Source organism: Aquila chrysaetos, chromosome 6 (genome assembly GCF_900496995.4).
Source record: "Aquila chrysaetos chrysaetos chromosome 6, bAquChr1.4, whole genome shotgun sequence".
Taxonomy (NCBI): Eukaryota; Metazoa; Chordata; class Aves; order Accipitriformes; family Accipitridae; genus Aquila; species Aquila chrysaetos.
The window spans coordinates 29,453,695-29,479,051 of NC_044009.1; the positions used below are offsets into that span (position 1 = coordinate 29,453,695).

General features: G+C 45.2%; 1 protein-coding gene across 1 annotated transcript in view; it reads left to right on the forward strand.

Moving 5' to 3' along the window:
* The first annotated feature begins 4,065 nt into the window (after positions 1–4,065).
* WIPF1 (WAS/WASL interacting protein family member 1) overlaps positions 4,066–25,357 on the forward strand; it is a 57,335-nt gene continuing 36,043 nt past the window's right edge. Inside the window, 1 exon segment of the mRNA XM_041124246.1 lies at positions 4,066–4,253. The gene's annotated coding sequence lies outside the window, so the exon portion shown is untranslated.

The window sequence follows — 25,357 nt, forward strand, 5'->3', positions numbered from 1 at the left end:
ACCTGTTACCAGTATCCATCTACTGAAAGAGATCATTTCTTCTCATCTGCTACTGCCCTTTTAACATGTCAGCACATCTGTATGCCTGCTAAAATAGTAGCTTTGGAGGTTGTAAATGTACTATCTCAGTCACTGTCAAAGATAATTTGTTGTCAACGCGTAGGTACATATTGTCTAATGATTTCTCATTTACAGTACTGCAGTCTCTCCCTGCAATCTTAATACTAAACTCTCCTCTCTCCTACGTGGGTAGCACCAGCAGCCCCAGGGAGATGGTCCTGGATAATGCTCGTTGAGACTCGCGCGTGCCTCTCTGCTGCCTCGTTGCCTTCAACAGGCAAATTTCGGCTCTGAGCTTTGACTAACAATTCTCATGATAAGCAAAAGAAGAAACAGGCCTCACACGCTCATAGTTAAATTTCTCTAATAAGTGTAAAAAAATAATGAAATGCAAACACTGTGGTGCTGAAGTAAGCAGACCTCATTTAAATGAAGGCAGACCAGGGGCCTCTGGGTGAGAAGGTGTCGCTTTCATAGTGGTAGTACCCCAAGCAGTTAACTTGTCCCTCTTTTAACTGCCATCTTCTTGCTATTAAAGCTGCTCTTGTTCACTCTGAGCTTGTTGATAACACCCTATTTATGTCCTTAATAGAATACCTCTCTGGAACATCTCCATCTTCTTCAGACTGAATCTCTTTCCATTTTTTAAACAATTTGGCATTTAACATTCCCCTTCCCATCCCTTTAGCTGACCTTCAGCTCCTTTCCACTGTGCCATGGATATTTTGCTCTCAGAGACACAGTCACCCCCAAATCTCTTTCCACTTTGGCACTTGTGTTATTCAGGAGACCTAACCTTTCTGAGGGGGTTATTTGAATTTTTAAAGTCCATTACTTTGTACCAGCTCCAAGGGAGCAATTTCACCTCTGTGAGTCTGTAATCAGAACAGGCTGCTGCTTTCCATTGTCACCAGGCAGATGAGCTAAACTTGATGGCCTTATTCTGTCTATTCAGCCAGTTGGATCTCGGCTTTGTAAAATGTAGTTGAGCTGGTCAACAGAGTGAGCAGAAAAATGACATTCACTGAACTTTAAATGCTTGGTCACGAGCTTGCATATGCCAGGTGCGATTGTTCACCTGCAACGAGCGCTTGGGTCCTGAAGCCCCCTTCAGTTTGAGAGGTTTTAAGAAATTGGATTATTATTTCAGGCAATTGTAAGACAATTTAAGTACTCATTTTTTCTCCAGGATACTAGTTGCTGGCAACCTCCTTGCTGTGGCCATCTCCCCAGAGATGTGTGAAAGCAGTGTGAGTTTCATCAGCGTGCTGACTCAGCGGTTCCTGTTTCCACAGCTGAAGCAAACCACAGCGGGTAGGGACAGCAGGGTGAAAGAGTATATGTAACACAGGACCCACAAAGTGCATAAACACTGTGCTGCTATTGGAGAAAGGAAGAACATTGCCTCCCTGAAAAGTTTGCTTTCTGGTATGGTGGCACGTGAGCTGTCGCCTTTAAAGTCATGGATAGTTTAGCACATCAGAAATGCTTTGGACTTTGGACACTTTTAGAAGGTTGCTGTGCTTGGATTCAATCACAAGACATCACATTTTCACGTGTTTACTAGTGCTAGATAAAGTCTAGCACAGCCTCCAGGCCTCTAGGCGTGCTCCTGGGTGTAAATTCCCTCCCTCCCTCTTTCTCTTCCTCAAAAATTGTGAAATTGGTATGAAGTCTCCCAAGCTTCTCTCAGATGAATGTTGCACAGACACTGACTTCTAACAAAGCTCTGGAGTACTTTCTCCCTTTCTGGAAATCAAATCCCAACTACAGACAGGGCAATCATGCACTGCTTTGCAAAAGATTCTCTGAAACAATCGTACTTCATTCCCTGAAAAAGTATAAAAGAAAGACTGGCAGAGCTATGAAAAACAGCCAACCTGCAAGCAACCATTTCCATGCTCATTGCGAGAGCCCTGCTGAGTTCCGTTGGCTGCAGGTGGGTTATCTACAACAAGGACAGGACAATTTCACTTGTCACGGTGCGACAGGCCAGGCTGACCAGCAGGCAAGAGTCCAAAGGAGTTTGTAGGCTACTGCAGGACAGTGATGGTGGGTCACTTGGTGGATTCCCCATAAAGGGAGAACTCTTTCCTAGCAAGGGTTGTCACCATTTCTCGTCATCCCAGCACAGATCTCCCATCGCAGCACGTCTTCCCAACATCTAACAGCTGAGCAGATCTGTATCAGTGTTTGCTATTTATCCCACATGGAGCCTGGAATAAACACATCACATGGTATTTCCCCAGTACGTAGAAAAGAGGAAGCTGTTTGCCTTTACGTGACTTTTCAGCTAACCAATGACCCAAATGCAGTATGCCGTGCTTAGGAGCCTCATGTGGATTTGTGACCCTCTTTAGGGAGCTTTAGGTCTGTAAAGGCAGTAAACACAAGAGTACCTGCAGTTTTTCCGTTTGTGAGCTCCATAATTTTTGCTTGCAAGCTAATCTAGGTTGGGGGAGGGGGGTCAGAAGAGGGTAGAGAGAAAAAATTGAACCTGTTTTTGTGTCCATCTTATAATGCTCCAAGCATGCAATGACACAGAAACAGAGAAATTACCTACATAAAAGCCTGGCAAGGTTTGAAACCTTACACTGAAGGCAAATCAGTAATGCCATTGCTCTTAGGGCAGCGTGTCTCACCATAATGCTGTCTTTGGGCAACTGGCCATCTCCTGGTCAAAACATGAAAGTAAATTGTAGCAGGTTAGCTCAGCACACAGGTTACTCAGTCTTTGACCTTGCTGGGACGTGTTGCTACAAGGGAATCAAGAACATGTTTAAGATCTTCAGGACACTTGTCCCTAACATTCATATATTTTAGACGATAGTGTTATGCAGCTGCTTGGCTGGAGCATGTTCATGCATGGAGTAAACACAAAACGTCCAAATACCTCTAAAATGTGAAATCCTGCACAGACAAAAGCACGTGGGATCAATGTGTTGGCTCACATAGGCACCCAGGACACAGCTCTCGTCCTTCAAACCTTGCTCCTATCTGCCCAAGCTACTCCGTTACATAGAATGTGGGCATTTTTTCCATTCAAGATCTCAGTTCTGCACCCAAAAACATTAACAGAAGTTTTGTTTCTAGAAAAAACTTAGTCAAGCTGAGAGGGAAAAGGAAGCAGAATCTATTGCTTGTCTGGCAAAGCAATCTCTGCATGAGTTAATTGAGGCAAGAAGCACAAATGCCGTTTGGGGCATCACGTAGAGAGGGGTAATTGACCTTCCCGCACCTCTGCATACTGCAAACCTTAAAAGGGAAAAAGCAAGTGCCTCTTTCCCACTGTTTAATCACATTTCTACTCCACCGTGTGTGTCTCTGCCTGCTGCCTTGCCATTCCCCAAGCTCCACTACCCCTCCCCTGCTGGCTGCTATCAAGGCCATCGGAGGCAGGTAGGGAAAATGGAGCGTGTTGAGAGCTCTGCAGACAAACGGAGCCTTGGCAGCTGGGGGGAGAGGAGACCCCGCTCCACGGCCTTTGGGGCTCGCGGCTTTCCCGAAGGCCGAGTCAGCGCTGAGCGGGAGCGGGGAGGGCGCAGCGCACCTCTGCCCTCCGGCACCGCCCGGCAGCGGGCGCAGCCCAGGCCGAGAGGGTGCGGAAAGCAGAGCTGCCCGTGCGGGGAATGGGTACGGCCAGGGGACCGAGCGGGGTCTGAACGGCACGAATCCCTGGAAAAGCCGCCAGTGTTCGCGGTCGGGGTCGTTAGCACTTGGGGACCTGAAAACCTTTCCCCGTAACGTGGTTACCATCTCGTTAACTCCGACTGGTTTTAACTTCCATTGAACACCTGGGACAGCAGGACCGCAGGTGCGGGCGGGGGGGAGGCACGGCCTTCGCCAGCACCCCCACACCGCCTGGGAAGCACCAGCCCACGGGAAAGCCTCGCTCCCCCGGCCGGGCCGGGCCCGCCAGCCGGGGGCCGCGACCCCGGGAGGCGGGGGAGACGGGGCGGACACCCTCCCGCCCCCCGGGCCGGCTGTCAGCGCCCGCCCGCCCCCCGCTCTGCGGGGCCGGGGACGGGGCCGGGGCCTGCGCGGCGACGGGGGAGCGGCGCCCCAGAGCCGCGCCGCGCCGCTTCCTGCCGCTATAAATAGCCGCCCGGCCCAACATGTCCCGGCCGCCGCAGCGGCTGGAGCGCCGGCGGGAGCTGCCGTCCCCTCCCGCCGCGTAGCTCGCCCGGAGCGCGGTAAGGGGGCGCCGGGGCTGGCGGCGGCCGGGGCTTCGCTGCCCGCGTCCCGGTGGGGTGGAGGGGAGGGGGTTTCCGTGCGGGGCGGGCAGGGCCCCCGCGGCGGAGGCGGCCGCGCTGGGGCGGGGGGGGGGGGCGGCTCGGCACCCCCCGGCCCCGCGGGGCGAGCGCCCTGCGGGTACAAGGGTCGGGGCGGCCGGCGGGGCAGCGTCCGCGGCTGCCCCTGCCCCGGGAGCCGAGTCTCGCTTCGCGCCTGTTTCCTCTTTCTCTCTTTTCTTCCAGACTGCTCTGTCTCGGGCCGGGACGTGCTCCTCCTGCCTTCCGAAGCCGTCCTCGTGGGGCTGGGATCCCTCCCTGCTTCCCCCTCGCTTTCCCGCTTTCCCCGGGGTTGGGCGCGTGCCCGGGACGGAGGATGGTGTTGGCCTCCGGACGCAGCCCCCGGTCCCTCTTGGCGGCTCAGACCGAGCCCCTGCCCGGACCTCCAGGGAGGTGGCTGGTGGCACCCGTGTCCATCCCTGCTGTGGCACGGCCAAGGCTGTGAAATCCCGGCCGGTGTGGCAGGGTGGGGAGAGCCGCACCGGGGCCACGCGTGTGGCACCCAAGCGGGGTGCCGCTGTGGGCACTCGTTCATGCGGGTGTCTGTGTTGCAGCCTTCCTCCCTCAAGTGCTTTCGTCGGCAGCAAATGTCGAGGTGAGCCTTGTAGTTAGGCTTTATGGTTGAAGGCAACCAAAGCAGGTCGTCTGCTCTCTCAGCTGGTTCTTGGGGGCTTTTTGAAGGAGCTGAGTTTGGGAACCTCAAGTAAACAGTCTTAAAGTTTTAGCTTGTCTTCCCCTTTTTTTGCCTCTGCTACTCTAATGGCTGTGCTTCGTCTTTGAATAAACACCTTCTGCAGTGCAGGACTACATCCTTTCTCTGAGAGTAGGTGTTCTTCAGCTGCTGCCACGTGCCCTGCTCAGGCCTCTTATTTAAAACAAAAGTGACACAATACTTGTCTCTGGCACTAAGGTGTGCTTGTTCAGGAACCCACTGTGAGGTACTTTTAAATCACTCTTTTATTCTTGTGCTTCTTCAGACAGGGCTGTAATAAGCAGCTGTTCTCAGTTGTCTCGACCTCCAGAGGATGGGCAGTGTGTTTTGCTACTTGTTCACACCCTTTTTCGCTCTCTTCCTACTTTTCCCTCTGTTTCTTCTGTCCGTTAGCTCCTCCAAGCCCAATATGGGAGCAGACACCCAAGAGCCCATGTGAAAAAGAAGAGGTCCTCTCAGAGTGTTTGGCTTCTGCATGTTCCCCACAGTGTGCCTTGCCTGGGGGCCTTGCCCTTCAGTAAAGGCGGGGGGGATGGCAGTGCTGCTGTGGGGGGACCTGCTCTGGCAGTGCATCTTTCCAAGTGCTGTGAAGCACGAGGCAGGCTGAGCTGGCGTGTACTTTCCCCTCTGCCGGAGCGAGCGAAGGGAAGGAGCATGCGAGGAGGAAATACAGCTGTTCCAGAGCACTTCTGTCCTCCGTGCAGCGGGATAACATGCAGGGAGGACAGACGCAGAAAGGGAGATTCAGGAAGAGAGTATGAGAGAGAATAGGGGGGAACAGAGGAAAGCTACAAATGGAGAGGAAAAGCTTTTTGTATGTGCACAACTGTCATTTAAAGATCTGTTTGGCGAGGCAAGGGCAAATATCCTAAAAGTACAAGATTGTATCTCTTGAGTCCCTGTTATTGTTCTTCCAGAAAGTGCTGCTTTTCGTTCCTCAAGTATTATGTGTGTCTGCCTCACTCTTATAGGCTCTTCAGCATCCTCTGACCTCCAGCTGAGCAGGACGTTGCCCTTAGCATCTGCCTGTCAAATGTGCAGTTCTCCGTGTTGTACATGAAATTATGATTTCCATAGTTGGTTAAGGCAAGTTTCTGAGGAATGTGAAGCGAGAGGCATGCCAGTTCCTGCGGTTGGCCTTGACTGGAGTGCGAGCTCTTTGGGACAGGGGCTGTGCCCTGGAGGCTGTGGTTACTCTACACATTGCCCTTGGCAGCTTAGGGTTTTCTGCCTCTGCTCCTGTCCCTCCCACCCCTCTCGGTTTTTTTTAATTGCTGCTCACCTGTTCCTCCCCCTGTGCTGCAGCTCATTCAGCCTCTCCCAGTTATCTGTGGGGTTGTGCTGTAAACTGAATTGCTGAAAGGTTCAGCAATCTGGGTTAAAAATCGCTGGAAAAGGAGAGAGGGGAGGAGGAGCAGCAGCTGCTCCCTCTGCCTGTACAAAAGTCCCTGATCAGCCCTGTCCTGCCTCTCCCCTGCCTCCTGCTTTGAGATCACTCACCCCAGCAAATGGGAATTAAAATAGTTGAAGCTCTCTAGCTGTGTCCTAACTTCTGCTGCTGCCTTAGTATATCTACTGAAATTACACTTTGAACTTTCTACAGCATTAGTTTACTCTCTGAATGGCAACAGGTAGCAAGGTGCTGTCTTTGGGGGCTGCATTGCTACAAGACTATTAGACCTTTTTTTAGAGGGAGAGAGAAAAAAAAAAGAGAGAAACCCAGAGTTATTACAAAATTGGATCAGGGTTCTACTTGTGCACTAGAGTCAGGATTGAAAGTGTGCATCTAGAAAAAGGTATTGGCTATAGAAGGAGCAATTTCCCACCTGTGACAACAGGTATGACCCTTACATCTGATGACCTCCAGACCCTCCTCAGTGGAGAGGCCACTGAGGAGCATGAGCAATGCTAACCCCTTTGTGAAGGAAACATGCTGCAGTATTGCTCGCCATTACCTAGAGTGCATAAAGTCCTAACAGCTATTAGTTTTCTGCCTTGCTTGTATAAACACCAAGCTTTTCTGGAGGGAGAAAAGAGTGTATGTTGGTGTTGTCTGACAAATATGACACAAGGACAGGAATTCAAAGGTTTCCTTTGGAGGCATGTATATTGTTCTTGGTCTATATATACAATTTAGTAAAAAGTCTTCATGCAGCAGCCTTTAGAAATGTTCTGTGCTTTTAACTACGTTGAATCTCCACCCGGATAATGGACTTAATGTATGGAAACCTTGAGAAATAGTGATGCAACGAAGAGGGGAGGATTTCTTTAAAGTTTGTGGCTTTTGCCCAGGTAAACATGTCTTAATTGTAGCTTCTTAACAACAATGAAGTGTTATCAAAATTCAAATCTGATTAAATGCTTTTGTGTTCTTTCTGCTGACTTCTCTTATTCTTGGGTCTAATGTGGATGCTTCCTCCTTTTCTTCATGTGGTGCACTCTAACACTTGTTCTGTTGGATCTGTTATAAAAAGGGACTGTTGCGTATCTTGGTTCAAAATCCATGGTGCTAACCCTATTTGAGTAGGGATGGGGAGAGCATTCTTTGTATGGGGAGATAGTTAAGTTTTGGGTTGGTAGAACAGATCTCAGTAGTACCAAAGGTGAGGATACTGGAAGTGGCCATCAATCTTCAAGGCAGCTGTCTCTTCTGTGTGCCATTGCGTGTGCAGTTAACACCTACTTGTTGTTCAGCTCCTTACTTCAAAGATGTACGTGAAATTCTGTCTGTTATTGAATAATAAATGCTGAACTGTTAGTTGGCAAATAGCCCAGAAAATAGATTATTTAAAACTTAATTTAATGAAGATGTCTAGAATTGTGCTGTAGTAGAAGGTTTTGTTTAAAATATTTTGGACACTTGTGGTGATCAGTATGATAGCAGTGTAGTGCTCTCATGTAGCACCAGCCACATGTGTGCATATGTCTAGATATCTGAAGAGGAGAAAGGGGAAGGAAATCAATCAACTGTTTACTATGTTAGTACTCTGTTGTGCTTCTCTGCAAGCACTGTGCCACTGCTGCTGACTTGTAAGTGAAACCTAAATTGTAAAAAGATTATTTTTTCAGTGGAAATAACCCTGAACATCAGAGCTCTGAAAGATACTGCAGCCGTTCTTCAGCCTCGCAGGCACGCAAGTCTGAAAGAGCAGCTGTCCTTGGGCCTCATCCAACTCTGTTCACAAAGATCAGTGAAGAGTGTCTCTGAGGCTGGAGAAGCAAGTGGCGAGGGAGCAGTTTCATTTAAATCTGAGAGATCAAAGGAGTTCAGAATAGAAAGTTTTTCCTTATTCCTGGAAGGAGATAAACGGGAAGCGCAAGGAGTAGTTCAAGAGCCTGTTTTGTAACACTTAACTCTGCTGTAACCTCGTTAGTGTTCTTCTACCTTTGGTTCTGATTACACATAAGCACACTTTGGAGTTAAAAAGTATAATTTTGTAACTCCTTAAACTGCTAATGTTGCAGAAGCAAAAGTTCCCAAGATTTGAGCTGTTTGTGGCACCCCTCATCTTGAATCTCTTCAGTGTGTGTATGTGTGTAGCTCCTGCCATTTCCTTCCTGGGACTAGGTCCGTGTGAAGGGCCTGCCTGTCCTCCTGTGCGTGTTTTCATGAGAGGGCTCTCCTTCTTGTTTGAGCTAAACTTGAGTACGTATCTCCTGCTGAAGAAACTACAGGATATTCTTTAATGGGAAGTAATACAGAGGTTAAAATAAATGCTTTTAGCAGCTTCAGTGAGCCCAAAATAGCTTGTGCATGTTCCTCTTGTGATAACTTCAGGAAGTGGGGTGATTCCCTCTTCCTCCCACTCTTCAATATTCTTGATGAATACTGTGCTTGACTGCTGATATCTTCTTGCCATGAAGAGCAGGCAGCGTGGAGCAGGCTTCTCTCTGAATTTTCCTGGAGCCTGACTTAACAGGACCAGAAGTGAGCCCTAAGAAGAAATTGCATTCCTCGGCTCATTGTACTGCTTCCTATAAAAATTGCCAGTAAGGTCCTCAGTGGTGAGGGTGGCTAACCACTGAAACTGTTTGTCCAGAGAGATGGTGGAGTCTCTGTCCTTGGAGATAGTCTAAAAACTGGACTGGACAAGGCCCAAGCAATGTGCTTTAAGCCAGGTTAGCCCTGCTCTGAACTAGATGAGATCCAGCAGTTCCTTCCAGCTGGCTGTATGCTATGTTTCTGCATTACTGGATAAGCACGGCTGCTTTTGTCTGTCCCCAGAACGTCTGGGAATAAAAGTGGTCTCTCAACATCCAAAAATGGCCTTGAGAAGTCTGAATAAAGACTTCAAAAATTGGAATGCATTGAGAAGCATAGTGTGGGGAAGTGACTTTGCCCAAAGTCTCATAGCAGCAGGTCAGTAATAGTGCTGGGAGAGGATCATAAATCTCCTGACTGGCAGACTAGTGCCTTAGTAGCTAAAAGATGTTGTTTTTAAACATAAACCCATCTCCTTTCCCTACTCAACTACTTTCAGATCACTTGGCAACAAAGACTACTTTTACCCTCTAAAAGATCGTTTTCTTTTCCTTTTCTTTTTTTTTTTTTTTTTTTTTTTTTTTTTTTTTTTTTACTTTAGGTGTCATATTCATGGGGGGGTTAGTACTAAAGAACAGTTTATTGCATTGACTTTTTCAGGAAACACTGAGAACATCAGATCTGGAAAAGAATTTGGTGAAATAAAGACAAGAGCTGCAAAGGAAATTTTTAGAAAGTGATGTTATTCCCAGTTTGCTGCATAACAATTAATCTCTTATTTTTAAGAGAGGAAAAGAGCAGAGGAAACTGTACACTGAATCCCAGTTTGAATCTCTCTTTGTTTAAAAAAAAATAAAAATCACTTGAAAACATTTTAAAATCTGGAAGCTGAGAAGAACACAGATCAGCATTTTAGAGTACCATTGAAGGAGTTAAGCTGTGAGTTAACTGCATCTGCGTTTCAAATCCAAATGCTGTGAACAAGGCACCATTCAGATACTCAGTTATAAGTTATGCTGAATTTGTTATGCTGTGTTTGAATTCTGTTGAGAGGAGAAAAAGAAAATCATGGCAGATTGAAAAAAAAAGTCATTACTCTTGTCTTGGTAGCTTGTTTTTGAAGTGATGAAGCAGGATTCTCCTTTCCCATCTTTTTTTTTTTTTTTTTTTTCTTGTCTAGCACTTATGCAGGTCATCTGCTAATTATTAGCAGCTGTGAAACTATGGAGTTACATAAGCATAACTAAAAGTCAGTGGAGCCTTGCATGATTCAGCAGATCTGTCCATCACTTATTCACCCCAATAACAGATCAGTTTTGTAACTCACTTGACATGGGTATCTAAATACTAAGAGGGCAACAGCAGGCATCAAAGTTGGGAAATCCTTTAAGTCATAGAAATCAGATAGGACAATATGTTATATTATTGTTGCCACAACCTGTTGTCCAATTATACATGTGCATTGCTGCTCTGTGAGGAGAGCTGTGTGTCACAGTAATGCCCTGGAACAGCTGAGCCTGCCAGCTACATAAAGCTGAATTGTCTGGGCAGCTTTGCTTCGAACATAGGTATGGGTGCTATGCCTGGCTGCAGTGGAAGCAAGACAAGTGTGAGTGCTTGTGAATGTATCCCAAATTAGTCATGCTTAGTGATACTACTGAATACAACAAACTGTCTTAAACATTAGAAAAGGCATCTTTACAATGGGACACGTGTAGAACTGAGAAGTTGGGATTTCTTGGCAAGGGAAATACCTGCAGTGCATGGGAGTGTTCTGGCACGGACAGCCCAAGGCTGGCAGGTCCAGACTCTGCCCCCAGGTTTCTAACACTGGCTCAGCACACCACAGGATTTGGTTAGCAGCATGATTTTCTTCCCACTGAACCTTGAAGGTATATAAAACTTAATCTCCTGTAGTTCTGAGTGTTAAATTATAGACTATGTAATGAATTTTCTGATCCAGAGTCTGGTTTTGTTTTCAGATTTTTTTTTTTTTTTGTGTTGTCTTCTCTTTTGCTGGTTTAAAGATCTCCATAGGCGAGAGAGACCGTGAAAGGGTGAGTGCGGTATTATCAGATGTGCAAAATACGATCCTTAAAATGCTTGTTCTTGGGAATTAAGAAGGTAAAATGAGTTCTAGCAGATACAGGGTCCCTCCAGACCAGTCTGTGCACCCAGTGGCTCAGAGCTGTGCCCTGGCCCCTTTTTTAACAAGTGAAAGAAGAGTTTGCCTGAGCTTCCATTTTTTTTTTTTCCCTAACTCTTTTCTCTTTCCTTTTTTTCTTTTTTTTAAAGCAGTGATGTGAACAGTTAAGTTTGAGAACTGTTGCCCTATATGTGGTGTCTCTGCTATTTCTGCTGGGAACAACAGATGGTGCCTCATTAGCTCACCTCACTGGCAGGCTCTGAAAATGGTGGGACCTTATAGCCACCCTCAAATTACCCTGGTCCCTGAGGAAAGATGTAGGTGCTTGGAGGCAGCTTGCAAGCTCCAGCTGCTGAGGTAGCACTCCAGAGCTGTAAGAGGGTGCTATGAATCAGGATCCTTCCTTTTACGAGTAGCCTAAACAGGATGGTAACTGGTTTTGTAACTAGCATCAACTAAGTAGATTTTTAATAGAAAGACATGGATGATGAAAAATATTGGCGGGGGGGTGGAAAGGATTGCTTATTTTCCCCCTCTCCACCTACAAGAGGAAATGTTCCTCAGCTAGTAATTCAAGGATACTGCTTTGACACTTTTGGATTACTTTGGATTACTTACAGTTTGGCAAACATGGACAGCATCAGCCATGCAGTACTAAGCTTTACAGTCCTCTCTTCAATTTACCACAACTCATCAGTCCTCCCATGGCCATCACATCAGTCACTGCTCTCCTCATGTCCTGATTTACCCAACACTGTCTGACCCACTTTGCCTAACATATTTCCAAAAGTATTTTTTCTTGCATGAAATGCAAAATAGATAATTTTCACTCTTACATTCACATCTGAAACTATTGAAAACAATTTTTAAAGGAACTATTAAATGTAAACCATAAAGGGTGCTGTGTGTTGCCTATGTTGTAAGTAAGCAAACCATGTGATCATGCATAAAAGTGAGTTTGCATGACTCAATACATTGATCTCTTTATATGCATCTCTACTTGGTCAGATGCTGCTTCTTGTTTTTCATATGGTTATACATCTTGTCTTTGTTTTTAAGACCTCTAAGATAGGGAATACATTTGATCAATGCCCAGTAGAAAACATTTTCTATTCCAATGGGAGAAATGAAAAGACAAATTATAGCAATGTGGTGGTAAGGAAGATAGGCAAGTATGACTATTTCAGTTTTAGAGAGAATGCTATTCGTCTGAGGCCACAGAGGCAACACCAACCAGTATATCATTATTCCTGTCTCCAAATTGTGTTTTCAAATCACCCCAGACTAATACTACTTTGAGAGAAAGATATTCCTTAAACATACAACTTTTCCAGTCAATAGTTCTGGTGACATCTTGGAACCTGAAACTCTCAAATGGCAGCAGACAGCCTCAAAACTTTGTTGTAACACTAGGCAGCAACAAACCACAAGGAAATAATTCTCCCTTTGACCTTCCTACCATATTTTCAAATACAAGTTCAGCATTTGATCTGGATAGGTTGTTTAGGGAGGGACAGAAAACTTGTTTCATGGCACAACTTTAAATAGATTATTCTTAATTGAAGTGACTAGTGTCCCTTGGGTGTAAATGAACAACTTGTGTTCTTGTCTTGTTTAGTTTTAATTTCAAATAAGATGATACTTTTCAAAGTGAAGCATCTTACTCTGAAGAGTTGCTGCATACTTATACTTTGTTGTTGTTTAACCCCAGCTGGCAATAAAGTACCACGCAGCCACTTGCTCACTCCCCCCACCCAGTGAGATGGGGGAGAGAGTCAGGGAAAAAAAGTAAAAATTGTGGGTTGAGATAAAGACAGTCCAATAGGACAGAAAGAAAGAAAATAATAATAATGATAATAATAATAAAATAATTAGAATATACAAACCAAGTGATGCACAATGCAATTGCTTACCACTTGCTGACCAATGCCCAGTTGGTTCCTGAGCAGTGATCTGCCGCCCCTGCCCCCCCCCCCCTCCAAGGCCAACTCCCCCCAGTTTATATACTGGGCATGATGTCATATGGTATGGAATATTCCTTTGGCCAGTTTGGCTCAGCTGTCCTGGCTGTGTCCCCCCCAGCTTCTTGCTGGCTGGGCACAAGAAGCTGAAAAATCCTTGACTTAGTCTAAACATTACTTAGCAACAACTGAAAACATCAGTGTGTTATCAACATTATTCTCATACTAAATCCAAAACATAACACTATACTAGCTACTAGAGAGAAAATTAACTCTGTCCCAGCCGAAACCAGGAGAACTTACTTGTCCCCTTAAGTGGAACCAGAACAATATTTATTTCCTCATTTATTGGTTATCCTCTTCCTAGCAGCTCCCTGCAGGATCAGTGTCTCCAAGTTTTATTGTAGCTCTTTCTTTTTTTCATTTGTGCATCCTTAAAAAAGTGTGCATGCTGACTGGAGTCAAGAGAAAGACAAATTAACTTGAGCTGCTATAGGGAACTAGAAAATGAAGTGTTCCATAACTGACAAACAGCTTGAGATGACTGGACAAGTTCCCTCTTTATTCATTTAAAATGCGCCAGTTGTTTAGCAGAACATCCCTGATAATGCGAGTGAGTTGCAGGGTAAAACCCAGTTGGATGTCATCATATGCGGTACTTAAATGAGAACACTGAGGGATTTTGTGCTTCCAAGGGGAAGAACTGTCATTGTTGTCTTCTGGTTTTTTTGTTACTTTAAAAGTTCCCCAAGAAAGTTTCCTCTTAGGAGGAATAATGGAGTTTATAGTTGTTTACAGTAAGAGTCGTATATGACTGCTCTTTTTTGCTTAGACAGAAGGCTTTTATTCTTCTCACAAATATGTTGGTTCACCGTCCGCTCACTAATCAGCAAGACTGATGAGGCATTAAAGAAACCATGGTAATGATACCACATGGTATATAATACCACAGCATTTACAGCTTCCAAGGCCTTTGCTCCAGGCCATCTGCTGTGAGGTATGGACAGAAGCAAGTGAAAATAGAATTGAAAAACCCTGCAAAAAGGGAAAGTAAAAAAACCAACCAACCAAAAAAAAGTGTATTTTCACCTTCTTCCCTTTATACAGACATAAGGAAGTTTCCCACTGCCGTTTCTTAGTTAGGCATGACTTTATGCCCTAGGAAGTAAGAACAGAGAGACACACACACAAAAAATCACTCTGGACTAGCAAAAGGGCCGGTAGGTGCAACCCTGGGTCCAGTCCTGCCCTTGGTGTAAGGTTGCTGTGGGGGATCGGTGCTGAGAGGAGACCAGTGGAGCAGGATTGCTCCAGGCAAGGTCAGGACAGCATTTCCTGGGGCTTTCCTCTGGGCCTGTTTTCCATGAGGCTTCTGGAGGTGCTCCCTCTGTTCTCTGGTGGACACTGCTGGTTATTTTTGGAAATCACCATCCTGAAGGTAGGATCACTCTTTCTTTTGCTCTAAAGCTCCAGTGCCTTTGACATATTTCTTTTAAAGTTTTGGAGGGTCACTGTGATGTGACTGTACCAGGGAGGAAGAAACCCAAGGTATCTGCAGGCATGTTTGATGCAATAAACCTCAGTTCTCTCCAGTGAAATTCTCACAAATTGCAGTGTCACTTCTCTGTATTTAACTCTGGCATCTTCGGGTCCTGGTTTCTTCATTTCTTAATGGAGTACGTGACCCCTGGTATCGCTGTCATTTTCTGTAACATACATCAGTGCAGGATCTTGGACCCTGTCACTAAGAAATCTTGTCTGGTATAATGGCAAGTATAACATAAGGGATTTTCTAAATAGTTTTTAAGGATATAATTATGGAAATAGCCTCATGGACAACCAAAGGTCTTCAAAGCCAGAATTCCCAAGAGCGATGTAAGGCGCTGGCTTTGGCATTAGAAGTTGAGAGAACAGCCCTTGTCCCATTTAGCAGCAAAAATGCCCAAAGTTAAATATGTCACAAAGTTTACTTAAATCCAAACTATTAACATCATGAAACCTCAAGTAGGTATAAACAGCCTGTATCACAGCTGGTGTAGCCGAGCCCCCGCTGGCTGCGCGTAGCGACAGGGAAGCGGGTGAAGAAACACCTTTAGACTCCCGCAGCATGTGGGGATGCTTCGAGGCATTGCCGATGAGAGCTGGGGAGCATCGGCTCGCAATTCATCCTCCATGAGGGACCATGCCGGGATGTGCTGGCTCTGCTGGGACGTGGCCCACAGACCAACTGGAAGCATTGGGCTCTACCAAAATGCCCATGACTAATCTCACCTCCCCCAAGGGGCCCATGCTGTAGTCTCCCCCTTACTCTGGAGCAGCTGTAATTTTTCAGGCCAAGCAGGAGGGTTTTAGGAGGCCCCTGCTGCTTTCCTCTGTGCTGTTCTCCTAGGTCACTGCTGCGGCGCAGCCTCGCAGGGGAGCCAGCCAGCTTTGCTGAATAGTCTAGAAATTGGACTGTAAGGTATTTCTGCTCTGTTAGCAGCAACTTTTCAGACAGCCGTGCTTCAAGATACACAAAGCCAGGGTTTTCTGTTGTGCATAGGTAATACCCTCAGAGCCATAAGCCATATATACAGCTATAAATTGAATTATTCTGTTCTCTACTGAGTACCTGGCCTTTTGCTATTGGGAGAGGAAGGAAGAAATAAAACACATGCAGAGTGGGATATAGATAGGTAATTACAAGTTCAGTTATATTCTTGTGTGGAACTTTTGCTAATGAGGGAGACCTGGTGGTACCAAGCTGTTCCAAGCCAGAATATCATACTACTGCCTCTGCTCTCAATCTCAACCTGCCCATTTGGGGGCTTATCCTGATTGCCAGTTCCCAAGCATGTCATGGGAACTTGCATAGCCAAGGCATCAGAAGCCCAGTTCCTTTCATTTGTTTAGCTGTGGGGGCAACAGCGTGTCCGCATACCCTTTTGAGGTAGAAGTGTTGCTTTATGTCCTGTGAGTGCAGTCTCCTGATAACTGACTCAGTTGCAGCAGTTGATGAAACCAGGTTTTGATGATTAGCAATATAGGGCATTTTATTTCTAGATCAGCAGTTTATCTCTAAGCCAGGTGAGCTGTGATTAAACATTGCTTTCTATCAGGTTTAGTGTAGTCTAAATGCAATGAGTTGGTAATCCCAGCTCTGCAAGACAAAAGTTCCTGCTCAAAATGGCATTGAATGACTTCCACACTGAAAGCCATCATGAAATAGTCAGATTGTGAACAAGGATTGAAACTGTTCCCTGATGGTTAACAAGTGATCCTTTCAGACCAGGGCCAATACTGGGTATAGTGGTGTGAGCAGTCTCGCTTGGATGTGTCCCATGTAGCTACCCCTTACGTGTAAGTGAGATGTAGGATCTCCCAACAGGGCTGAATTTTTCACTGCCTAAGGAAACAGAGACTCTTAGTCTCCCAGGCTGTTATCTGGGTGCTTTTCATGGACCCTGCAATTCCCTGTCACTTTTTTAACTACTGCTGTCCTAATTCATAGTAATTGCATAGATAATTAAATGACAATGTGGCATGCAGTGGGTATACATATTCATATACTGAGCCTCCCTTTCTGCTGTTTATTCTTGGGAGAATGTTGTTTTCAATAAATATTAATGAAAGAAAAACACATGATCTGATCTTGCTCACCTTACTCAGGAGTAGTTCCAATCAGTATGGGATTGCTGGCAGTTGTACTGAAGCAAGGAATAAAAGATTTTATCCATTATACAGCAGAGAATCTGCTTCTATTTTATAATCACCCAGCAAGTATGCACAGACTCCGATCTGTGGCTATATTTGGCATCTAGATATTCCTGATGTGGAATATACCACCCATGGGAAGAATGCAAGAAATGGACTAAAGTTCCCACTGATTGGGACTCACTTTTTTTTTTAAAAGGGAAAATAAAAGGACATGAGCTTTGGATAGGATGTCCCTACTATAAAATGGTGCACAGCTCTTTTGTCTCCAGTGAAATCATGCCAATATGTACTCCTGTATTATCCTGCTTGTAGCTAGCTCCCTTTCTATTTTCTACCTAATCACAAGTTTGCAGTCCTTCCAGTATGAAAATTCAGAATTTAAAGGGGAAATAAACTAAGCAGAAGTAACAGCTTGAAACTATATGGCCTGTGTCAGATGAAGAAATTGCTCTTATCAATGAGTGTTGTTTTTGTGGCTTTAAAATGTGTGGATGTTGTGGTAGGTCATGATTTCTAAGGTGTAGATTTGTTTAGCTTTGTTCGTGTATACATATATGTGTATATAAATGCACACGAATGCTGATGGGAAGTTTGAATATAAAGTATTATTCAGATTTTAAGTGTGATCTTTTAAAAACAGTTGGTGTTTTCTGGTGAAATAACCAAGTATATAAAAATTCTTCATCAACTTATTCATGCCTGAAACTTTAAGACTCATGCTAATAGCTAAAGACAAATTGCTCAATAATAAATATCTTTTAATATCGCCATCATAGCAATGCTCATGTATTGAAAAATGTACTTGAAGACTACACGTGCCATTGGCAAAGTGTAACAAACACTGGTCTAGAAAAACAGCTAGGCAGTTTTTACTGGGCAAAAAGTGTTGAAAAACTCTTTGGAAAGATAGCATACACTGTTTTTTGTTGGTGGACCTATTGAGTAATCCCATATTCTTTGATCAGGTCAAAGAGAAACTGTGTCTCAAGTTGTTGTATAAAAAAGCTACAAACTAAGAAACCAGGTTTTATATGAAATTAAGTGTTGTAAGAAAAGACCAGCACCGTTCCTTTTAATAAAACTTCCATTTTAGTTCCTGAGAACGTGTTAAGGTTATTAGAAATATCTATAATGATGTGAAGAGACTTCCACAAAGATAGAGTTCTCCTTTTAGAAATATATCTTATGATATATATCATAATACACATGCAGTGCAGAACTTTCCTTCAGGAGTTTGTTAATGTCTATATTATTGGGGCAAGGAGGACAAGTAACTTTCTGAGAGCAAGGTTTGTCAGTTCAGCAGTTTTCACTCAAGAAATACGTAGGCGTTTCTAGGCATATTACATTTTCTTAGTAATGGCTTTTATTTAGGTGGCTGTCCTCTGAAAGGGTAACTTGTGGCTAAAAACAAGGGTGATAGCTGAAAATGTAATGTCTCATATACACGTAGCTGTGTAAAGGGTTTTGTCCCAGAGTTTGTTGGTTTGGGGTTTTTTTTCCTGGTTTCAGACAGGACTGGAGCAGTGTGAAAACTCTTCATCTTCAACACACATGTGACTACAGAGGGGGAATTTGCCAGAAGATTTTTGACCATCAGATATTGTTCACATCCTAGATGTAGGACAAGATAGATTCTCTGTTTTATCTGGTATGATTCTCCCACCTCCAAGGAACATGTTAATATTTCATCATTCTGAAGAAACATAGTGGGCAACATTAAATATTTACATCTCTCTACGAAGTCACACGGATGCCACCAGGATACCTAGCTCTACATCACACATGCTCTAATTCACCCCAAACACCCACTGTTTACTAATCTTCAGCCCCCGTCTGTGCCGATAATGAGCAAGAGGAAATGGAAACAGCAGGGATTATATGCTACTGAGAAGTCCCAGTTTCCATGCCTGGTTGTAATTCTTTCAACAAACTCTTGCCGACTGTGCTCCTCCTTTGAAGTTTGAACACCTCTGTATTAGTGCTTGGCTCTGGTGATTTGACGAACAGATTTGGGGGTGGGGGGGAGAGGTTGTAGTTGCGTGTTAGCAGCTCCACATGATGGCTTACTCTTGCACTCGCATGTGTTGTTCCTGCTCGAGGTCAGGAGTACAGATTGTTTTGCCCAATCACTGAGACGTTAATTGCTCATATTTGCTGGTGACAGGTACCAGACAGAAAACAGTCCCCACCGTACCCGCTATTCTGTGTGTGTGCGTATACTCTTAGCCATATTGGTGAAGGGGGTGAGTTTCCATATAATGAATAAATACGGCCCATTCTTATAAGGCAAGTCTTATGTGTGGGTTTTGAATGCTGGGATTCAGCATGCTCCATTAGCCTGGATCACCATGTCCAGTATACTCAAAGGTGTGGATGTAGGGTAGGGCACGTTTCTAATATAAACCAAAAAACCTCAGAGCCCATGATTGTCTTTTTATCCCCATAGCACAAGACAGCAAATTATTGTGTAAATAGCTTTGCAGCTGTGTCTATTAACATCCCTGTGTAGCTTATCTGTCAGGCCACTGTGCAACTTGTTATTGCTGCCGGGGTGGTCCTTTATCCATAAATCAAATGCTGTTTGATCTCGTGGCAAGCGAGGGGAAGTCAACTGGCAGTCTTAAAAACAACTTGTGCCATCTGCAGGGTTACTAGCACATGCCTTCATTAGGTACCCAGGTGTACATAAGGAAGAGCTTCAGGTATGCTTTCCCCTCAGAAGAAGACAAAGAGATGGTTTTGTCTTCTGTATATACAAGGTGAGATACAGCATTAGTTACAAGCAGTTGGCTTATCACATAAGATTACTGCCAAAAATCCTGTTGAGGCTTTGGTCCTCTGGAAGGTGCCGGTCAACAGACTCCTCATCTGTGACAAGGATGGAGAAAGAAGTGGTTTGTTTACAGAGGACAGAATTTATCAGGCTTCAGATGTTTCCCTTCATGTCTTAATGCTCCGTGGTCAGAGCTGACAGATCCTCTGGTGTCCGTGGTGGCTCAGCAAACCCCGCTGCGTGAGAGCTCTGTGGACACGGCAAGTCCCCCCGGTGTCACACAGCTGCCTTTGCTGTCCCCGCAGTGCCTTCTCCGTCGCCCCGCTGACGGGCATGCCGAGGTGCCGCTGCACTCTGAACTTGGCTGAAGCAACACCCTGGGAGGCCGTTTTCCTTGGGCATAGCTTAAAAGCATCTGGGAGACTGCTGCGAGTTACCTGCTGGGCGAACAAATTCCTCCCGTCTTGAACAACCCCGGGTATCTGGGGGGATATAAAGCGCATTTCCCCCACCAGCGACTCCCAGCACCGCTCCGGCACGGCCCAATATACGCGGCTAGATCCTCGCACGGCGGTTGGCACGTTAAAAGTGGCTTTGTAAACGTAGCCCCTTCTTAAAATGGAGAGAAATAACCCATCTCTTGTGAGGGATTCGGGCTGCCTGAAAGGCGCCGGGCGAGCAGCTGTGGGGAGGACAAAGAGGCAGTGTGCTGAGAGCAAACATGGCCGCTTCCTGAACTCTTCAACTTCCCCTCGGTGCCTCTGAAGCTCGGTGTCCAGCGTATCGTGTCTCTGCACGCTTACCGAGGGGAAAACGCGTAAGCCGCATGCATCTCGCAGCGCTCTCAAGTGTCTTCCAGTGTAAATAATACCTTGGCCATTTGGCCCGAAACTTTAAATGGGGGCAGAGCAGGTGCATCTGCGGACATGTGTTTGCACGTGAACTCCTGCTACAACCGCAGGAGCTCAGACGTGCGTGCACAAGTAGGCGTGTGTACGCCCAAAAAGAGCCTGATGCAAAAGCATCCATTTTGTGGACTAGTCTTTTTTTCAGTCATGCATGTATTTCCTTTTGTGTGGGTATCCTCTGTATGTTTACACATAAAACGCTTACATCTCTTATTAGATGGGTGTGATTTGTTCAAGGCTCAGCTGCTGCTCAGTGAAATCCCGTTGTTTGTCGCTGCCTCTTTGCCAGAGGTCACTACTCCCACATCTCTGTGGGTAGGAGGCATCCTCAAAACCATTGCCACTCGATTTGCAGCAGGATCAGTCAGATTACTTTAACCCACCGATAAAAATTATTGGAGCTAATTTGGCTCATTTGATAGCAGTAAACTGGTGAGCAGTGGTATGAAGCCCTGAGGCAGCAGATGGGGAGGTAATCCCTGGCTGGTGGTCACCGGGAGGCTGCTCACAACACTGATGTCTTCATCTGGCACAGCTTAATTTAAAAGATGACATTTTTAGTGGAAACCTCTTAATTTACGCACAAATTACATAGAATGCATCAACCAATGGGCAAACAAGAAGCTCCCATTGGTTTGCTCTGGGCCTCTCACCGTAAACCGTGGTTTTGCGCTACAGCCTGGGTAACAGCAGAGCCAGCTTCATGCTAGCAGCTGTCCCCTGCTGCCTGAGAGTGAGAAAAAGAAAAAAAACTAATCAACTTTTGAATACCAGATCAGTTCCTTCATACGCTCCATGGCACAGGCTGTGGAACCACTGTGCCAACGCACCTGAGACAGCCGTGGGAGAAATGAATGGCAGTGGGAGGACAGCCATAAATGAGTGTTGCTGCTGAAAGCTTTGCATCCCAAATGTGCAGCACCACTGTCTGTTTGTTCACTCTTCCTGCCTTCAGGTTCTTCACACCCACGCTTAGGTGCAGCTAAATCCAATCAGTGCCCCAGCACAGATGTTTGCCGTCAGTCCCCAGGGGAACCCCTCTGGCTGTGTGACCCATCCGCCTTCACTCAGGCCTTGCCAGGTTGATCAGTGCCCCAAGCATTGGCTGTTATTTCAGCTCTCACTAAATAAAGGGACATTTAATTGATCTCCGCCCCCTCCCTTAGCCTAATTGAAGGGTGTTTAACGTGCTGCACAAGGAGCATCTTCCAGCAGAGCAGTATCTCCTTGCTGACCTCGGTAAGACCATTCTGCCTCTCCCCTGGCGTGGTAGTCTTCAGACTATCTCCAGGCTGTGTCAGCACTTCTGGGGTTGGTACCATTTAAGATTAGATTGCCTTTCCAAAATTCACGTGTCTTTAAAAAAAAATTCTGCTAAAGCACCACCTATTGACTAATCCTGTAAACATACTCTTCTAATCCAGGACTTTACTGTCCTTCCTTTTGTGACATTACGTTCAGGCCTGTTTGTCCCATCCCTAGATGATGATACGTGGATGCACGCTGCTACAACTTAGAAGAGAACCTCTATTCTTCTGAAGTCGTAAACTATTTTTCATAGGACTCAAACTCCTGTGAAAGCTGTTTGCCACACTCAAATGAAAAATATTTCTGAAAATTGCTGATAACTGCATCTATTCAAATACGTCAATTCATTACCACTCTGAAAATGTGATAAACAAATATCCTTGAACTGAAATTCCCACGCCTGCAGCGTAATTACGTTTTCCACTATTGCATTTGTTTCCCCTTTAAAAGAAGGGGGGGGGGGGGCACCGAGCATACTGTAACAGAATCACATTCAGCATTTGGTATTAATACAAAGAAATAGTACAAAAAGGTCCATTGAATCATGGAGTGACTCAGAAGGCAATAGAGGAGGGTTCTTTGGCTATGCAGAAATGTCAGTGGTTCAACAGGAGAGCAGAAAGCTCTTAAACATGCTGTAAGGGACAGTTAGTTTCTTCATCTGGTTTTTAAAAGTAAGCGAAGCGAATCTAGCAAGGTGCGGTGAGGAAGTGTGGTGTCACATGCCGCTCTACAGGAAACGAGATTGAAGCTGCTGGGGAAGTTCAGAGCCGGGTGACCTCCAACGGATTCAAATAGCACAGGTTAGTTCTCTTAAAATGTCTCTGTAACTGTCCTACAGGGGTTCTGCATACCTATTTTCACAGATTTCTGGTGGGAGTGGAAAAGAAGTGGTCCGTATGGCACTTGTATTAGCAGGTAGTGAGCGACGTGGGCTTTCAGAGCAGGACCGTACAGGGCAAAAATAGGAGGCTCATCTGTGAGTTTGCTTGGTTTGTGAGAAGCTTGGAGCTTGGAGCCTTGCTGTACAACAGCAGTGTGGACCTGAGTCGCGTTAGAAGTGTAAATGAAATCTTCTCCATCTTGTTAAGACTTTCATATAATGAGCAAAAGGTCTGGATTTTTAATAGAAGTGTTCAGTGTTAATAAATACCAGAAAGTGGTTTTCCAAGCACAGGTTAAAGCTATTGACTATAGCGAGAACTTTACTTTGTTTGTTTTGGCTGTACCAAGCATATAGCTGTTCTGTTTGATTTTACTGGTGTAGCCTCTTGTTACAGTTTTCTCTCATTCCTGGTGATTTCTGTTGAAGAATTCCATCCCAGCTTTTCTGTGCTGGAGGGTTTTGGCTTGGGAACATACCGTATCAGGAATGAAATGGCACCGGTTTGGTGCTGAAGAACTTGGGAGCTCTCAGGGGGAGGCTGTTTAACGGGACGTACGTTTTGTATTCCTGTGCAAAAATACATTCATTACTTTTAAATATTACTAGGCAGTTGTGATTAAAAATATTGAATGCAAAGTTGGAGTGAAAGTTACAAAGAAAATAAACTTCAGGATGATAAAATGTAGAATATAGTAGTAGTTCTGCACAGAATCTGAACTAAAACTGAATCCCAGCGTGGGGCGCACGTGGTGCTGGGAGAGCGTGTGGGGAAGAGGAGGTGACGGCTCTGCAGCCTGCTCAGGTAGTGGCGGCTGAAGGCAAAGGTGCTTGCTCTGTGCAGAGACTCTCCTTGCTCGCTAGGCAAGGTCACAGCTTGTGAGGCGGAGGGGCTTGGACAGTGGTAATGGCAGTGATCTAGCACAAAATGCAGCTGTTGGGGATGCTGTACCAATGGCGTGCCAGACATTAAAATCAGAGGTTTGAGTGTCAGGCAAATATTCCTAAAACTGTCCATACTTCTTCTCAAATCTTTTTAAAAAATATTTCTCTGATTCTGTAGAAAAACAGACTGAGTTGCACTGCTCTTTACCCTCTTCATACCACCTGGTGCATTCATCCTGATCTCAGCGTAAAAACATCTACATAAAATGACCGCAGCGGCTCGGGAAGGACCAGCCTGCACGAGTGGGGAAGTCCTCACCTCCTGCTGCCCGGGGAGGTGGATGCCGGGTCTGGCTCTGCTGCAGGGTGCTGAGGGTCTCAGCAATTTGGGAATAGCAGGGCCCTGTTTCTGAGCAGTTAACAGCTCTGTGGCTCTCGCGCTCTGCAGCCTTGCAGAGCTTGCTCTCGCGTTTTGAGCTTTGGAGTTTTACATGCAGAAGTCTCTGGCCTTAGCTGGGCTCCTCTGCTTCTGTAAAACCGGCAAGTTTTGCAAAGAGAGCCAAAGTCCTGCCCAAAATCAGCCTTTCTGCTTTATTAGGGTTTATAGCCTTCACCAGAGTACTGTGAAACTGTTTAACTAAGAATGTGATTTAAAAGCAATTTAGTAAAATCCCGCTGCAGACATTTTCAATTCAGCCTAATCCTGCCTTATAGCAGCTCATCTCAAATAGATCAGGAGTTGTTTTAAGCTAAATATAATGGCTCGTAAATAATATATTTGAGCCTCCACGCAGTGGTTTGTGCCAGGTATTTGAAATTGAATTAAAAAATAAACTGACACACTTTCCTAAATAAATAAAGCCTAACGCTTTTATTCTGCTACCAGGAGTGAGCACAGGCAACCGGGACTGAAAGAGGAGGGAAAGAGCGGGAGAGGGTGTAGGAGGGCGGGAATCTCTGAATGGGCCCATTCGACCAGCTTGCATTATGAAAACCAGGGAAAGAATGTTTCTTTCCCTAACAAACTAAAAAGGAAATCTGCAAAAAGAGGAAAGGGAATAAAGAGTACAGACTAAACAAAAGGAAATAAATATGGATTGGAATGAAAGAGAAGGAAACCAAAAAAAAAGAAAATAGTAAAAAATGGAACCAGATGGGGACAAATTCTGTGCTCAGGAAAAAAACCCTCCTCTTTTACTGAACGTCAGAAGGAAGGGAGACTGTGTGTATGTGTTTGCACATATTCATAGCATCTATGGAAGAAAAATTAATTTTTCTGTATGATTTTTTTTTAATTATTTATTTTGGTTTCTTTCCCTTGGGCAGTCTTTGTATAAAAGTTTCTAAGTTTGAGAGCGCTTCAAAGTTAGATGAAAGCAACTTTTAAGTATCCTTAATTCTGCAAACAAACAGAATAAACCACTCAGAATGCCACTTTAATCACTGGCCAGTTTGCTTCCCAAAACCTACTCAGCTGCATTGCTCTGTTGACTTTGTGTCCACTGTGCACTTGGATTCATAGCACAGGGTTGTCCTACTCTCTGCAAGGGAAAAAATAGGAGTTAAGATGTGCAACACCAACTAATGCAAACCTGAAGTGCATGGGGCCAGCTTCAGAGAGTTTTTAGGAGGATCCCCTTGTGGGTTTCATTTCACCACAAAGTGTATGCAAAGGTTTCATACCAGGGAGGGATTGGAATCTCGAGACTTTGATCTCTAAATAGAAGTAAATCCTTAAAATGCTGAATGGT